Genomic DNA, 819 nt, shown 5'->3' on the forward strand with positions numbered 1-819 from the left:
CAGGATGGTCTCAATCTCTTGACCTCGTGATCCACCCGCCTCGGCCTCCCAAAGTGCTGGGATTACAGGCTTCAGCCACTGCGCCCGGTCTGCCAGGCTAATTTTTAAAATGTAGTTTAATATATCAGCCTTCTACAGATTTGTATTATAAGGATACCAAGAGAAAAGGGCTTTGAGATTTTTTTTTTTTGAACATAAACTCAATATTTTATTGTCTTCATAAAAGATGACACTTAGAACTGGATCACTTGGCCTTTTCTCTTCTTATCATCTCCCAGTTCAAAATGTTTGCATCTTTTAATAGCCAGCATTCTCTTAGATCTGCAGCTGAGCTCAATGTACTCAAGCCTTAGCACAATCTTCTTTGTAATTTTAGACTTTTTCCAGAAAATCGGCTTAGCTTGCCCACCATAGCCACTCTGCTTCCTGTCATAACACCGCTTTCCCTGGGCATACAGAGAATCCTTGCCCTTCTTGTGCTGTGTCGCTTTGTGGGGTTGGTGCTGCCACACTTCTTACAGAAAGTCCGGCGGGTTTTAGGAACATTAACCATGTTTGCGTGAGCACTACTGGCACAGAATGCAGGGCTTTGAGATTAAATCTAAAATGTGCTAGAAAGGACTGTTCTTTTATTTATTTATTTATTTCAAGACAGAGTCTCTGTTACTCAGGCTGGAGTACAATGGCATGATCTCAGCTCATTGCAACCTCCACCTCCTGGGTTCAAGAGATTCTCCTGCCTCAGCCTCCCGAGTAGCTGGGATTACAGGTACACACCACCATAACCAGCTAATTTTTTGCATTTTTAGTAGAGACGGG

General features: G+C 43.0%; 1 pseudogene; it reads right to left on the minus strand.

The window, feature by feature from the left end:
• Nucleotides 1-205: 205 nt before the first annotated feature.
• Nucleotides 206-553, minus strand: LOC108299195 (annotated as a pseudogene).
• Between the last annotated feature and the right edge of the window lie 266 nt (nucleotides 554-819).

Source organism: Cebus imitator, unplaced genomic scaffold, assembly GCF_001604975.1.
Source record: "Cebus imitator isolate Cc_AM_T3 unplaced genomic scaffold, Cebus_imitator-1.0 Scaffold2699, whole genome shotgun sequence".
In the NCBI taxonomy this organism is placed as follows: Eukaryota; Metazoa; Chordata; class Mammalia; order Primates; family Cebidae; genus Cebus; species Cebus imitator.